Source organism: Stegodyphus dumicola, chromosome 4 (genome assembly GCF_044657685.1).
Source record: "Stegodyphus dumicola isolate Sdum_Otavi_A_Nest chromosome 4, ASM4465768v1".
Taxonomy (NCBI): domain Eukaryota; kingdom Metazoa; phylum Arthropoda; class Arachnida; order Araneae; family Eresidae; genus Stegodyphus; species Stegodyphus dumicola.
The window spans coordinates 212,243,652-212,259,062 of NC_140771.1; the positions used below are offsets into that span (position 1 = coordinate 212,243,652).

At 33.0% G+C, this 15,411-nt stretch overlaps 1 long non-coding RNA gene across 1 annotated transcript in view; it reads left to right on the top strand.

Annotated features, from left to right (window-relative positions):
- LOC118204122 (uncharacterized) overlaps window positions 1-13,517 on the top strand; it is a 29,177-nt gene extending 15,660 nt beyond the window's left edge. Inside the window, exon 2 of the long non-coding RNA XR_004760740.2 lies at window positions 13,109-13,517. This is a non-coding gene — a long non-coding RNA (uncharacterized LOC118204122). The remainder of the gene's footprint in view (window positions 1-13,108) is intronic.
- Window positions 13,518-15,411: the final 1,894 nt, after the last annotated feature.

The following is a 15,411-nucleotide window of genomic DNA, read 5'->3' on the forward strand; positions in this document are numbered from 1 at the left end:
ACTTCTCCAATCTATTATATCACCAGCACATAATTACTGGCAACCTGGATATCATACAAAACCATCAACTAAAAACACTAATGAGTTATGGTACAAAATTTAGATCAATCAGAAACATAACTAAAAATTACTGTTACAAGACTTTCGAAAACAACATCAACGAAGTTATAGTTAAAGCAAGCTATCAACTGAATTTACCTTTAGATACCTTTTTAAAATGGAAAGATAAAATTCTTCAACGCATATCCAACGAAATCAGTCACCTCAAGTTTAAAAGTACATTGAATTGGTCGCAACTTACATCAGATATTAAAAAATTAAAACAACTTTTTACTATTACAAAAATAGATAAAGCAAATAATAACTTTAGAATTATATGAAAACAATTCTACGCAGAAATTATTCATAAAGAACTTCTCAACGCTACTACTTATCAATTAGCCAATCTTACAGAAACATCTATAATAAACAGAATTAAAACTTTTCATAAAAATCTCAATATTACTTTAAATACAAACTACAACAGATTTACTAACCTTTATGCAGTCCCAAATTCCATAAAACACCATTAAAATTTAGATTTATAGCTAATGGAACTAATAATTACAAGAAAAATGTAGACTATTATTTTCCAATTCAACTTAAAAAAATCTGTAAATTTATTTTCAACGATTGTAACACTAATTATAACTATTTCTGGATCATCCATAATAACATTCCTGTCATTAAAGCCATTCAAACAATTAACATACAAAACATTAACTGCTATGACTTTGAAAACTTATATACCTCACTTCCTCTAGAAGAAATCTATACTAGTCTACTAGATCTGCCTAAACTCTTCCCTGATATGCTCACAATTATGACTCTTAACAAATGGAAAACCTACCTAAAATGCACACTTTTTCATAACTACATCAGATTTCAAAATCAACTTCAAGTCAACTTTCAAGTCAGAGTTCTGCCATTGGGCTTACATTCCAGTACCTCGATCTGTAATATCTTTTTATTTATCAAAGAATTTAACTTCCAAAAAAATGTACAACCACAAGAGTTAAATTACTACAAGCACACTTACAGATATATTGATGACCTTATTACAATTAATAATTTTAGTAAAATTGAACACTCCGAGATTTATCCAAATTGTCTTACACTTAATAAAACTAATAATTCACAAAATAGCATAGACTATCTAGATCTTCAAATAATTAACTACAAAAAATTTTAATCTTAATCGTTTCGACACGATAATTAGCCAGAAATTAATTAATTTCCATTCACTAGTATTTTCAAAATAATTTTAACAGAAGATTTCACTCAAATAAGAACTCCACAGAATACATCCCTCAAGAATTCCGAGTCCCACCCACTACCATAAATTACTTCACCCAAGTCTTACCGATTGATATTATTCAAAGTCCCCCGCTGCCGCTCAGAATTTTCGGAAACACTACACTTCTGAGCCAGACGCGAAGAGAACACTTTGCCCACTCCCCGCTAGAAAGAACGTAAGTTAATTAATACTTTTTCTGGCCCTTATATCTTCATGTACATTCACTTTTCTTATTATATTTTTATTTTTATATTATTTTTGATTTGTTTTTGCAAAGTTTGCATTATTTATCTTATATTTTGTAATTTTCTAATGTTTATATCAACTACTTTGAATTCTATTTCATAATTACAATTTCCAATGTTTAATTTTTACAAATAATATTGAACTCAAATGCATAAACACGAAGGTGTCGGGGGACGGTTGCTCGAGCTTTATAGAAATTTACTGCAGAAATTGCTTTTCACTCAAAATTGAATTGGCTAAAATGCTTAATAGGAATAAGTTCTTTGAATATCAGAATTGGCTCATAATCCCTTCTATTCACGGAAATATTTGGCCTGACTTGAATTGCCGGTTTGGCTTAGCCTTATTGCTCGAGTAAAGACGAAACACCTTCGTATTTATTTATTAATTATTGTTCATTGAACGGGAGTTGGTTTGTTCCTCTTGAAAAGTCAACTAATTTCCGATCAATGACAATGATTACATGCATTTAATTTAATTCTTGCCTTTAATTTATTGTTTTTACAATTGAAATTTTGTTATTCATGATTTACATTTTTAACATTTTACTTTCAAGTTACTTCAAAACAAATATAACTTACTAGTATGGATTCACTCTTTTAAGATAATCCTACTATAATTAAACTTAGGAGATAATATAATCAATTCATCAATATTTTTTAGTAAACAAATTATTATTAACTTACTTTGCAGCAGTTGCGCAAGTAGTAGTAACTTGTTTTCGCACTAAATGAATTTAAGGTCATACAACATTTGATATGTATATACTAAAGAAATATTGATTATATTATCTCCTAGTAAATAAATTATTATTATCTTATTTTGCAGCTATTGCACAAGTATTAGAAAAACTTGTTTTCGATTTCAGTGAATTTCAATTCATTCAATCTACTATATATATGTGCGTGTGTAATAAAACAGGGGCAATATTGATGGTGTAGAACGTAAAAGTTGAATCCGTAATGAAGAGAAGGAATTTGGATTGCGTAGAATGCTAATCCTTTTTGAATAGGGAACTGGCAGCCGAGGTGGATTAATTACCACCTCGGCTTTATTCTATTTTTCACTTCAAAGTTTGCCATTAAATAAGATATATATATTTCAAACTTTTTTCCCTGTTATATTTAAATTATCCCAGAACCTGTACAAGTAGTTTCATTTACTGTTACTGATGCAATAGCCACAATTACTGCTAGAATATACATCTTAGTTTAATTTTCTGTTACCACTGGATTGTAAAGAGGAAAAAGGTAAGACATGGCATGCATTTTCCTGAGTTTGCTGTAATTTTTTAAGATCAAAGAAACAAAAAACGATTAATATATTGGATTTTTTGTGAAAGAACGCAGAATCCAGTTTATTTAAGATAACTGATGTTATTAGAAATCGCAAAACCGTGATTTTTGATAATACTGGAAAGCCTTCCCCCTCAAAAATGTATCCCTAATACTGGTAGTCTACCAAATGTACGGTCAGTTTAATATACGAAGGGAAAGCAAAAAACAAAAAAACCTACAAACTGCCCGACTTTGCTTTTTCATTCCCGTCTTTCTAAGAACTTACATTTCTAAGAAGAACATGGCTGCTGAAAAAGGTCATTTATCCTTATAAATGGAACCTATGAATAAATATAGAAGCTTTTTGTTTTGCAGATAATATGAACAATTTTGCGCACACAAAAAATATTAAACTAAAATCTGGTATGCGCTAAATTAAAAATTAATTTCTTTTACACTCATGTTATAGTTTTATAATGCTTAAACCATCCTGGAATTATCCCATATATTGACTCAGCATATCTGGTGACCCGGACGTGAAAATCTGTGACGCTATCTATTAATTTTTTGTTATGCATCTCAATAAGTAATTTAAATTTGATTAAAAAACATCTACGCCTAAAATACCTCTATCCACTTTAGCGATTACAAAAAAGAAATTGGAATGACCGACGCAGGTCTAAATCCAGAATGAAAATTTTGAAACCCAAAGCGGTATTATTCTCCCATTTGCATAGTATACAATTTAAAAGAATTCGATATTTTACGGTTTAATGTTGCCGGAATGTTAGATAAGTCCGCACCGCTGTCCACAAAAAAAAACGTAAACTTGTTATTTTATCTGTAACGAATATTCGGTATTTACGACAATCTTTTAATTCTTCTGGAGCAGAATCTGCCGTCGAATCTACTGCTGAACGGAGTTTTCTGACGCCTTCTCCAGCTACAAGGGCTTTTACAATTATTAGCGTAACATTTATCATCAAATTTAAAATTATAGCAGCAGTATGATCCATCAGGAATATATTTTTTTCTTTAATGACTACGACTCTTGCTTCGATTAAAGGGAGAGCGTCAATATTTACCTCTAGACTGTCTGTGAACATTCAGTTCCTAAATTTGTTTTTCTAAGTTATAGATTTTATCACGCACAGTATTCATTACACCAAGTATCAGCACGAGGAGAATAAATTTCTGTAGTTGAGTTCATTTCAAATAGTTTATCCTCCATTACCCATACGTTATCCAAGTTTTCATTATTCACAATAAAAACATTTTTAATGGATTCTGGATAAAAATATTTTTAATTCTCCAAAGTTTCCTCACATTTCTGTAATTTTAAGCAAGACATTCTGCAGTAATCCATATGCTGATAATAGATCGATGGTTTCAGATGGAAAAGATTTTGAAACAATGCTTAGTAATTCCAAACTTGGAACTGTACAATAAAATAAATAAATTTGTAAAAATAGAACAAACGTTTCTAGTTTTTTAGTTGTATCGCTTCAATCGTTTCTTTGCTTTTTTTAGCTAGTCAATATTATATGCTTCAGATATTTCATCACATCACCAAATCAATGTTAGTGGCGTAGTTACAAGGGAAGGCAAGGGAAGACAGCTATGCTCGGATGCAGGATCCAAGAATCGCCAAATCGGTATTATGAATTTTTTAAAAGAAATATTTTCCATTTTTGGCAAACGGGCGCAAAATTTTCAGTTGTCCTCGGCCGCTGAAAATCCTAGCTACATCTTTGGCTTTGAAGCATATATTGCATCATATGGCATATATGCATATATGCATCATGCAGAGCATATATGGAAATTTAAAGCATATATACATCATGCAACGAGCTGGGTTTAGAAATTTAATGCCATTTTCGCATTACGCGATCCACTCTGGTATATTGTTTTCAATTTTCCCAGTGAATAATGCTATGACTAAAATAGCAATACATATTTTGTACATTTTCAGATTTCTATGTTTCCTTCAATAGCATATTTCAAAACTAAATTTAAGTTACGGGATACACAATGCACAAAGTAAGCATATGGATTTCCCTTTTACGCGTTGTTGTACATCATTTTTTATATGCCCCACTTATTTACCAGTGCATCACCATATCCTTGCCCACGATATTTCGATAAAACCAAAAAGCGATTTCTTAACTTCTTCAAGGCCTTTGATGATATATTGTTTACTTTCCTAAAAAGAGATATAAAATTAACAAATTTTTAACTCAGTATGTTTTACTGTTTTGTCATTCACTGTTTTTACATATTTATAAACTTCACTCATTTGGTCAACTTTAGAGACATCTTGGGATGTATCGAAAATTAGTGAAAAAAATAAGGCATGTTGAAGTTCCCGAGTCATATTATCTTCATCTTCGTATGCTTAAAAGCTCATATGTTAAAAAGTTGATAAGCTTATTTTAGATTTTGAGACATAAATATTTTACAGCACCATGTGAACGCTGGAGCAATTAGCATAACACTGAATCATACTTTTGCGAGAGCTCGAAGATTGACAAAAAAAAAAAAAAAAAAAAAAAAAAAAAAAAAAAAAAAAAAACCTTATTGGCATGTTTAGGTCTTCCACTAGCCCCACAAGCGAGACTGCTATGTTTCAAAAGTTTAGAGTCACATGCAAGATTCTCTCAACAACTTTCCGCCAGAAGCTACTTTCCTCTTTTATTCTTCTAGCAGATGTTTCGTCTATAGCTCCATGTCTGCGCCATACAATAAAAAAGATTTTTAATAATAAATAACTTAAATTTAAATAATAATAAATAATTTAATAATGAAATAAATGTATTTTAAGAAATATAGTTAATAAAAATATTTTAATAATAAAGTGAAATTAATTTAAAAGTATTGTTTTCGAACACTAAATCTTCTGCATGTCATGTTTGAATCCTTAGAATCAACAGTCAACCTACAAGATTGAAGTATATGCGTGTTGAAAGATATACTGTTCAATTATGACATTTTAAAATTATACTTAATTAGTACAAACTTTCATTTCTTATTATATTAGAATTAGAAGTTTTTCGCTGATTTTACAAACGTATAAAAGTAAATTAATATAGGTGCCTTTAAACACGCTACTAAGGCGCTGAGGATCGTAACCCGTAGTGCAGGTAAAAAATAATAGTACAAGTTTACGAGAAACAGTAACTCTTTATTTAATATGAAGAAATCTGCTCAGCTTAATGAAAGATGTTAATTACGAAAGTAATAAAAATAATCAATAAGGTAATTTTTTTAAACACGCATATAACAGCGTTAATACAGTCCTGTCAGACATAATATTAATTCAATTTGTTAGAATGTCATACGAGTTTGTTCCATCTGAGTTGGATTAAATACCGAATTTTACTAACATAAATAATGACAACACTAAACAATAACTTAATTTTTTTTTTTTTTTTTTAATTTTGAACAAGTGCATATACGAAAATTTCTGGATAACGAGATGAGAGAATTACAGAGAACAATGACGAGAAAACTCTGTTTTAAGCATGTTTGAACTCATTGGCATTTAAATGCGGAAGATGTGTGATAATGAAAGTAGAAAGGCACAGTGACCATCCACTTGTAACCGATTCTTAATCATAAACGCACTAGTAAATAATATTTGGTAAACCTTCTTCTACTAATTTATCCAATGTATATGTTATCATTTTCTTTACTTTCATTTATCCATTTGAATAATTTATAGAAAGAAGTAAAAAATTAAACGACGCTTTTAAAAAATGGTACGAATAGCTTTGAAAATTTTAAAGGTATGGTGAATATAATTATTGAAAATTTCAAGCTTGTTTCTAAATAATCCAGTTATTCAAAATATGTATTATGAATGGCTACTGTATTTTATATTTCTTAATATTCAACCATACCGAGAAAGTTAAACAATAGAATTATCTACCTGATACGATGCTGGCTCTTTTCTTGCTATCAAAAGTTGACCTATTAGATTTTATTCATCTGCCAAAGATGGGTTCTTCAGAAAAAAAAAAAAAAAAAAAAAAAAAGAGTCAACAAGAAATCCTGTATAAAACGCTCGTTAAGACCGCTCGCCCACGTAATGTAGTAAAAATTAGAATTTGACTGTACGACTGACTCTCTTCTAGATATCGCGTGAGTTTACATATCGTTTAGTTTAATGTTAAAGAATACGTTCTCACTGCAAGCATCTTTGCGATGAATAAAGTGACTATAATCCTCCGAATGTGCTCATGTCTGCGGAAACCCAATATGAGTATTCGGTTAGACTGGATTCATCATTTCGATTGTAATTCTGGTTATATCACCTATAGTGTCTCTCCTGATGTTGCAGAGAAGAGCAAATAGCCTGCTTTGATATTTGGCATTCATTAAGCGTGACTGATCATGTAATCTTCATCGTCTTGTCTGTAACTTGAAATATTAAGTATATGTGACCATTACTACTAAGGGAACCTTTAGGATTTTCCGACGACAGTCACCACGAAACTTCAGAGTGTTCAAGTATATGAAGAAAACAATAGATGCTAGGTGTGGCATTTGTGCACTTGCAATATAACCACGAACTCGTCAACATACTATGTCACGTTGTACTACCTGGTCACTGTGAGTTAAAGTACAATCTTGGCAGGTGACATGTGTATCGTACAGTAGTAACTAGCATCCGTGTTGTGTAGCGAATTTAATTTAACTAAGTGATTAATAAAAATCAAAATTTTAAAGTTATAATTATTCAAAATTTGAGCTACACAAGTTTGGTTATATTCTTTTTGGGCCTATTGATTCTAGTGTAATATATTTTGGCTTTCCGAGTTTACGCGAACTGCGTCTTCAATCTTGTACATGCAGACAATGGATAAGTATTTTTGTTTCTGCGTAATAAACTCAGTTTTTCATGTCAAAAATTAATTTGATTCCTTAGTATTTAATATCATTAGTTGCAGAAAAATTAGCTCTTTAATTTGGCATAACTTTCATTTTTCTAACTTTAATTGCATTTCAGTTATGAGCTTTAATTAGTAGATTTTCTTCGTTTCGCTTGTGATTTAGTTAAAGGGGGATGAAATGCCTTCTTTCCGGTTGAAAAGTCACTTTTTTGCGAGTTTTCAGCGTTCTTTCGTTGGGACCCTTGCAGGGTTGTTGAAATTCCTAATCTCCCCCGGTCGCAGGTGGCAGTTATTTGGCGAGGGTTTGGCGACTTAGATTTTCCGTTGAGGTTTCAAAATAGTGGTTTTGGCGAGTTTGATAACATGAGGGTATGCTGTGGTTGCAACTATTTCAACTTTCGGGGAAAAAATGGGTTGCGCCAACTGGGCAGTCCGGCGCTCTCCCTTTTAACGGGTTGTTTTAGGGGACGAGCTCACTTTTTGACACTTTTTGCACTTTACTTCTGTTGCTCTTTGAATTGGCCGGAGGCGACAGCTGACTCCGACGAAGAAAATGGAGCTTCTTCCCGATAGGCCTACGGGCCTCTTGGCTAAGCGCTGTGAGCGCGGGCCGTAGGTATGGGCATCTATGTCTTTAAAAAAAACAAATCGAAATTCTTTATCAGTTTTTGTTGTGTGTGTTTGTGTATCTCAAGGAAAATATACAGAAGTAAATTTCTAGAAAAATGATGCGCACCATTGATTCTTCGCTTCACTCGAGACCAGAGCGTTAATTAAAAACCGTTGTTTTTGGAAACCTCATTTGCTCATCCTAAATTCTACTAGAACTTCAAGGCTACCATAATGAATAAATTAAACACGTTGCTTTTGGAACCTCATTTGCTCATCCTAAATTCTACTAGAACTTCAAGGCTACCGTAAGGAATCCATACTGTTCTACGAACATCTTTTTCCATTCAACAGGCCGCCAGCACTGTATTTCACTTATCTTGCCGTAATGGAACCTCAATTGTTCATCCTAAAATCTACTAGAACTTCTAGGCTACAGTAATTGAATCCAAACTGTTCGTCGAACATTTTTTTTTTTTTCATTCAACAGGCTGCCAGCATTCCTCATGAGCTTCGATGGATTTCTTTTGTTTGATGATCCTTAACAGATAAGTTCCTTTTTTCTTTTTGGTTAATTCTTGGTTAGTTAAATATTATAGATTCCTGCAGTTAAAATGATTGAATTAACTTAATTTGTTAATTTGTTGAACCCTAAATTTTTTTTTGTAGTTGATAATTTTATCCTAACTCTATAGAAATCATTTTTCTTTGGTGTATCAATCAAGTAAAGGCATTAAATGGAATAAAGATTTATAACCTTATTAAAATTATTGTAACTTAACTTAATGGTTAAGAAAATTAAGTTCTTCAGGAAATTATTTACTTTAATGTTTTTTTTTTTAATTACTCATTGGTGAGGATGATTTGAAATAGTGCTTGTATTAGAGCATTCTTGTTTCTCAGGACGAACTTGTTTGATAGAATAGTAAATGTGTCAATACTTATCTTATCCGGTTAAAACCATATTTAATTAATCTAAGAAAAAAAATTAAATAAATAAAATTGTTATGTGCAATAATAGTATTTAAATGATTATATTGAGTGCAATATTAAGCAATATTTTTGTTGTATTGATGAATTCTGTGTGAAGTAGAAAGTGTAGCTTGTTAAATTTTTTTTTATTATTTTCTCCCCGGGGAGGGTAGTGTTTCTTAAATTTATAGTTTATTTTGGTATGTTTTACCAGATTTGCAATATTAAATTTAATAGTAATTACAAGGATGTAAAATGTGTAAAACAATAGTTCAAATTTTGTTGAATATATTTTGATATTTTTTTTTTACTAATGGATATATATATATTTATAATTGGCATTAATAGTTAAATAAATAAGTTTTTCTACATCATTCAAAGGTTAAATTTTTGTGTGTGTGCTCATGATTTTCACCCTTCTCATTCTCAAGTTGATTTCAGGGTTAATCCGAAAACACAACGCAAAATGTACAGGGCTTATAGATATTAGTATATTACTGTTAAAAAAATTTTAAGTGTTATGTCAACAGAGTAGGAAACCATATGATTTTTCTATAACATCCGTATTGTCGAGTAGCAAACATAATATACAAATAGCCAATCGGCTTTTGATATTCATGTTGAGGTACAAATATTATGGTCTATTACTCTAAAACAGGCTCTCCAAGGCCGTTGCTACCACCTCATTTGCGATAGTAGCGCGTGACATTAGCAACGCACAGCATTTATTTTCCCCGCATCATTTGAGGCTGTAACCATCACTCACCCACATTTCATGAAATGAAATAGAGTAAAGGGAATAGAAGAGGGGAAAGAATAACTAATTGGATCTTTATTCTGCAGCTGTTGCTCCCATGGTTACGAATCCAATCAGGCGGCATAAAACAACCTTCATTTTCAAGTAATAGGCTATAGTGATGGAGATGATGCAGAAGTATCCAAGAGATTAGACAGCTTAGCATATACTGGCAAGTGCTTTATACAGAAGTTGTTTATCTTATCAGAGCAGTTAAAATTCTTAGCAGTAATTAAATTGCTCAAAATTACAGCACGAAACAAAATATGACAAATTGTCATAATTCTTGAGACAAATGGTATAATGGAACATAAAGTGGTCCGATTTCGCAAGCATATGTACATCGAATTACAGAAGGTGCGTTACATGGTGTTTGCAATTAATTACTAGCATTTAAAAAAGTTGGTCAAAGAAGCAGCTACCTTAATTTTGAACTCAACAAACCTATCTTTCATAATACACTCATGTCCATAAATAAAGGTTAATGCAAAATCAGGCAAATGAAGTTAGAAGCAAAACAAATTTGACTTATTTGTAAAGCTTATATATTAAACAAAAGGTAAAGAGAGAAAAAAAAAAAAAAAAAAAAAAACCTATTTACAAAAAACCAATATTACATGGTTGCTATGATTGTTAATACATTGTATGTCTCCCAGACGATGCAATACAGTCCGTACAATGCCTAGGCATGCTGAGTGTCAAATTATCAATCTGATCTTGGGAGATATTACACCACTCAAAAAGCAATGCTCTCCGAAGTTCCGGTAGACATGTAGGAGGAGGTTGACGGGCTGCAACTCATCGGCCAAACATGTCCCACACGAGCTCTACTGGATTCAAGGTCCGGTGAGAATGCTGGCCAGTCCATACGGGTGATATCCTAAGACTGAAGGCATTCGCTTACGATGTTTGCACGGTGAGGACGGGCGTTGTCATCCATAAACACAAATTGTGCGCCCATGGCGCCCCGAAACAAAAGTACATGTTGTTCTAGAATGACGTCTGGATAGATTTGGCTTTTCATGGTTCCAATTTGAACATACAGGTCAGTTCTGGAACCGAATTCAGAATAATTCCACCCCAAACGAGCACTCCTGCACCACCGTAACGGTGTCGTTCAATGATGTTTTCTTGGTGGTAACGGGTACCTGGAGCTCTCCATATGAAAGTCCGGTGAGAATCAGACTGCAAGCTAAACCTGGACTCGTCGGAAAACATCACACAAGCCCACTGTTGTGGTGTCCACAATGCATGCTCTCTATTCCAGGCTAACCGCAGGCGACAGTGAGTTGCAGTAAGAGGAACGCATCTGACAAGTCTACGAGCATATAGACCAATCTGCCCTAAGCGTCTGTACACGGTCTGCCTTGAAATTGTCGTACCAGTAGCTGAAGAGAGCTGATGAGACAGGTCTGAGGCTGTGCTCCGCCTGTTTCTTTTGGCAGTAACTGCCAAATACCGGTTCTCATTCGGCGTTGTAACTCTGGGGCGACCTGTGCTATAACGTCTACTCACATTACCATCATCTTGGAATCGTTGCCAAAGCCTGGAGATGACACTCTGGGCAATTCCAAGTTCGTCTGATCCTTCCAATTGGGTACGCCCACATTCCAGACGGCCGATAATTCTACCACGTAAAAAATCATCCAAATGCGTCCTTTGTGTCATAACTATTCGGTTATTGCACCGAAATGCTTATAAAGCGCCTGCGAACAATTTTACTTCTTTGCCTGCATTCCTTATATATCACTCTCGTCATTGTGACGTATAATCGGTGTCATCTGGTTACTTCCTGAAATTTGCATATGATTCTTGAAGATGTGTGTAGTGATTTTACATGTGATATATTTATTTTAGAGTTCGATTTCCGCGTGACTCCGAATTATCCTTAATTTATGGACATGAGTGTATTTAATGCCTTTTCCGTTTTACCTGAAAATCTACTGTCATCATTTCATACCTGGTGGTGAACGCTTCAACACTGTTCGTATATGAAACGCGTTAATTTTATGATGGGTTAAGTGATCTGTGATGATGATGACATAATGCTTCACATTTCTCACATAAATTATGTTTGCTAATCATGTCAGTAAATATTACGTCAACTGGCCACTTCATATGCTCTGTTCTCCGCGTTACAGATTGCGAAATTCAAATTTGAAGTCTAGTTCACAAGCTTCATCTCAAATAAAAGTTTCGGGGCGATTATCGTTCGGAAGTGGATGACTCCTAACACAATATAAACAGTCTATCGGCTTTGTTGTTTCGGAAATGTTATCAAGATGCCCTGCGTTGTAGGCTTGTCTAAATTACATGGAACAATGGTTCCCACAGCCTACTCCTAAGCAAGGTTGGACTTCTATTTTCCACTCCCAATTTTGAGAGACAGCACCCCGGGGGTCTCCTACCCCTCTCCCCTTCCACAAGAGAGGAGTTTCGACTGGCCGCATACTTAGAGTGCCGCCATGCGCACCGACACTATACATTTACAAACATCCATACCTTCTCCGGGATTCGAACCCTTACCTTTCGGTACAATAGTAAGCTCCCCTAACTACTATACCATCTGGGCGACATCAGCGTTGTTGTTTCGGAGAAGTTATCAAGACGCCCTAGACCTTGTCTCAATCAGATAAATTTTTCGCTTTTCTCATATCGAGAAGAAACGAAATACTGACATATTATTTCCTCCATTTATATATATTCGCGATCTGGGCAACTTTCATCCATTGCAGACGATTAACTATACATAACGCAAAGTGGTTAATGTTTTATTAGCCAATACATGATTACATGTTCCCAAATCAATCGACTCCTTGGTTTTTATGAAGTCTATATATGAATTTCACCGAAATGCTAGTATAATTTTCATATTTTTGAAACTGTGTGAAGATAGGACGAGGGATTTGGTACAATAACAATTTCTTTACAAGGGAAATTTCTGTAAAAATTCTAATGACACTTATGTTTTTCTTTGCAGGGGTATGGCAGATATGTTGGTTCTCATCTGTGCAGCAGCAATTCTTTTACTGATGATTCTTCTTTCTATTCTTGCGGCTAAAATGGTATCAACTTTATTTCACATTCCAGTTCATGAACCAGAGAACAGACGTCTAATCTATAATGCACCTGATCTGCAAACATATTCAGCTGTGCCTATGACTGATCATCCTCATTTCCGAATACTTGAAGAGTATGAACAGAGCATAAGTTTATTGAGTCAAACCAAACAATCAACTAATAATGCAAACAAAACACGCAAAAATAACTTTCTTTTTTAGTGGTAAAGATGCTTCAGAAGCAATGTGTACATAAAATTTCGCATAAAAAATGCATGTATATCGAGCCAAGAGATAATAAATAAAGTTTATCTGCTAAGAGCTCTAAAAGTTGTCTACTTAATCATTTATTAAAAAAGTCAACAGACAATTTTTGGGTTATGAATGTCACGGAACATTGCAAGCAACCTTTTTCAGACTTCGATTTAAATACTTGGGTTAAAATTTTGTAATTCTGCAATTCATACTTTGAAAGACTTTAGAGGAAAAAATATCTAAATATTTACAGGATAGAATACTGAATGACATATATAGTGAATATACACTCATATAACACTAAATGACAAATATATTAATAGGGACAGCATAAACTCAAACTTTAAATACGTTGGGATTAAATAAACAACTAAATTTAACATCAAAATCTAGGCAGTTTCTTAACCTCTTGCATTTGTTTCCAAGAGTTACGGAAAAGTTAAAAAAAAAAGGAAAAAAAAAAAATTTAAAAATTGTATGTGATGAAACTTAGTATAATAGAAAAGTTAATCGAGTATAAATAAAGTGAAATAATATGCAAGATAGTAATTTTATTTTCGAAATAAACACGATGGAAACTTAAGAGCACAAATATTTGACAAATACATCTGGAATAGAGAATTTATCTTCGTAGAATGACTTGTTTTACTGTTGCAAAGTTCTTCTAAGACTATCAAGATTTAAGAGATTTGAGAATAGTAATATTATCTTAAAGCATTTCAAATGTGCTCAATAGAATTCAGGTCCAGATACCAAGATGACCAGTGCATGAGCAATTCTATCAGACCACATACAGGGATACCACCCTAAACACAGATGCTATCCCTTTCCAAAGATGTGTGATTGATGACAACGGGTTCCAAGATCTTTTTGTGCCAACCAATGCCCATTATCGCTCTGCAAACTAAATCTACGCTCATCTATGGACAATATTTTTTACCATAGATCTGTAGTCTAGATGAGATGACAGACCCCAATGCAAACATTCCTTCAATTGACGGAATATGATTGGTCATCTGCCATAAAGGCCTTCTTTATGAAGCCATTTACAGAAACTAAATGATTTTGTAGTTACCATGGTTGCATCAAAGAAAGATCTGATTTGATCATTACATTTAAGAATTTATTTATGGAAATATAATAGCAAGATTAAAGCATAATTTAATATAGCATGACATTAGAAATATTAAAATAATAGTTACCTCTTATCAAATATTTAAGTACAAAAATAATTGTGAAATGAAATTTTTTCTGTAAAAAAAAAAAAAAAAAAAAAAAAAAAAAGCACACATGGAACATTTTCGAGAATAAAAATTCCAAGATTTAAATAACAGTAAAGACTAATTTTAAAATAGTAGATTCATGCTTTGTACTTTACATTTAGTTTGGACGAATTTCGTCAGGACCCTGTGCATTTGCTTCACTGTATTACTGGCTTCATTGGAAAGTCACTCGAGGTGAGCAAGGCTAGTTTACATTATACCCATGGAAATTTGCCTTTGCCTATTCATATTCTTCGGTTGCAAGTTGCCTTTATCACAGCATAACGTTTAGGTGGGAAGCAATGTTAGTAAATCAAGAAATGGCATCCTACTGTCAAGTTTGGAATGGCCAGAAATTTGTACTGGCATTCATCTGATGTTATCTTCAACAGTGACAAGATGGAGCTGTTTTATCAATTAAAGCTGCATCAAACATTGAAATTTAAAATGGAAAAATGTGTTGGTAGTAAAATGATGAAAACCTAAGTAACACCTATGGATATGTTTTATTTATATCAGAGTCAGAGAAGATGAATCTGCTAAGAAAGAGACCCACATGTTTTGAAAATGTGAAACAACTTCTTGAAATTTATTTCTATAATAAAGACTCATCCCTTTTTCATGAAGTTCATTTGAATCAAAAGCTGAGAATAGCTAAAAGAGAAATTCTACAACTAGTGGACACTTGCCCAGCTCATCTTCATGTT